The sequence below is a fragment of the Macrobrachium rosenbergii genome, chromosome 40 (assembly GCF_040412425.1).
Source record: "Macrobrachium rosenbergii isolate ZJJX-2024 chromosome 40, ASM4041242v1, whole genome shotgun sequence".
Classification (NCBI taxonomy): domain Eukaryota; kingdom Metazoa; phylum Arthropoda; class Malacostraca; order Decapoda; family Palaemonidae; genus Macrobrachium; species Macrobrachium rosenbergii.
In genome coordinates, this window is record NC_089780.1 from 21,625,166 (window position 1) to 21,627,665 (window position 2,500).

The following is a 2,500-nucleotide window of genomic DNA, read 5'->3' on the forward strand; positions in this document are numbered from 1 at the left end:
TAAACGAGTAAAAAATGCGCCGAAGTTTCTTCGGCGCAATCGAGTTTTCTGTAGAGCCGCTGCAGCGTATAATCAAGACCGCCGAAAATAGATCTATCTTCCGGTGGTCTTGGTATAATGAAACTTTAACCACGGCCAAGTGGTGGCCTATCCTATATCGTTGACAGAAGCACGATTATGGCTAACTTTAACCTTAAATAAAATTAACACTACTGAGGCTAGAGGGCTGCAATTTGGTGTGTTTGATGATTGGAGGGCGTACGATCAACACACTAATTTGCAGCCCTCTAGCCTCAGTAGTTTTTAAGATCTGAGGAAGGACAGAATAAAGTGCGGATGGACAGACAAAGCCGGCACAATAGTTTTCTTCTACAAAAAACAAAAAGTTATGAGAAACGAGGTGATATTTGAACTTAATAGTATGCACTTAAGATACATTTCAAATTATACAATTTTTCTAGAATAACGAGACAATCGGTTGTCGCAAACTTGGTGTAAGAGATTAAATTTCACTATGCATTGTTCTAGAGTGTTCTTTTTATTTTATTGATATCCGTGGCATTCCGTTAGCGTACTGTGAGTAGAGATTTATCGATTATGTTCATAAATCACTATAAAAAAAATATACTTCAAAATTTCATCATGAATTCATCGTAATACTGATAATTTTTTATGATGAGTTATCATGAACTTACCTCAGTTACATTGCTGACAAAAAAAGTCAATGGAATTATTAGTTACGCTGAGTTATGGCTTACTTCATTATTAAAATATGATTGCGTTGTAATTATAAATGCTTCATATACGCTATACTTACCTCAGTTATATAGCTGACAAAAAAAGTCAATGGAATTATTAGTTAAGCTGAGTTATGACTTACTTCATTATTAAAATATGATTGCGTTGTAATTATAAATGCTTCATATACACAATATTTTTATTTTTGTTAAACACTAATATTTCATAGAGTAATTTATAGTCCAGGAAAATGTATTCTCATACAGATGCACGAGAATATTGTCGAATAATAAAATATGACTTTTAAACACCATGTGAAAACGCATATTAACTACCGTTTTTCCATTGGCTTCTGAAACGTTTGAAAATACTGAATGCTTTACGTATGTGCATATGAATATTTCAGTTCAAAGCCACTAAAATGCATTTGGAAAATGACAACCCTTTTAGTCAAGTTTACGTGGTCCGTAAAAGCTGAATTTCAAGAGGGGTATATACTGTAGATTAATTAATGATTTGATTTTATTAATCATTTTGTGTACTGATCTCTGTTTTCATTCTGGCATGAAATTTTGGCATTGATGGCCACAGAGAAGGAATGGAGACTGTAATGTCCTAACCGAATTCAAACAATTTAAATTTTGTATAAATAAATAAATATATATATATATGTGTGTGTGTATTATATATGTATATATACATATATTTACACACACACACACACATTATTATATATATATATATATATATATATATATATATATATATATATATATATATATATATATATATATTATATATATATATATATATATATATATATATATATATATATATATTACACATATAAATATATACATATAGTTATATCTATATACTCTATATATATATATATATATATATATATATATATATATATATATATATATATATATATATATATATATATGTATGTATGTATGTATGTATATGTATGTATATATGCAGTATATATATATTTATATATATATAATTTAAAATAAGTTTGTGGTTTTCAGGACATCACAACATTAAAAAAAGATAATGCAATCCATTTCCATATTATCTTTTAACGAGTTGTTAGTCAGTAATTGAACCATTTAACTGCAAGTGACAAGCATTGTTAAAGGATGGTATTAAGTTGAACTTTTTTATGTGCAAATATTCCTGTAGATTTATGTAAAAAAGTCTAATGATGATAATTATTTTCTTAATTATGGAAAATATCTATGAAATATTTTATTTTGTGTTTTTGTGAATTGAAAGTAAATAATGTTTTTCTTTTTCTTCCAGAACGTCGAACGCAGTGAAAGGTCAGTAAATATCCAAGCTTTTTAAGCCTTTACAAATAAAAACCATAAAGTATTCAAACCAGTAGGTAATTAGCTGGTGGCAGGCTGTTTACTTTTAGAGCGAATTTGTTGCAGTGCTTGAACAATGTTCTTCCTTATTATTGAACACAAATGTTTTGTGTGTGCACACACACACACACACACACACACACACACACACACACACACACATATATATATATATATATATATATATATATATATATACATATATTTATTATATATATATATATATATATATATATATATATATATATATATATATATATAACAAAATATCCACACAACTTATTTATATATAATCGTATATATTCATACTACTCGTGTTAGGCTTCAATAAGATGGGATGGTATAGATTCCAGATTCTTTAATTATATATGAAAATTGAAGAT

General features: G+C 27.4%; 1 protein-coding gene across 1 annotated transcript in view; it reads left to right on the forward strand.

The window, feature by feature from the left end:
• Positions 1-2,500, forward strand: part of LOC136826225 (somatostatin receptor type 2-like) — a 493,594-nt gene that overhangs the window by 199,421 nt on the left and 291,673 nt on the right. The window contains exon 2 of the mRNA XM_067083299.1: positions 2,050-2,069. The gene's annotated coding sequence lies outside the window, so the exon portion shown is untranslated. The remainder of the gene's footprint in view (positions 1-2,049; positions 2,070-2,500) is intronic.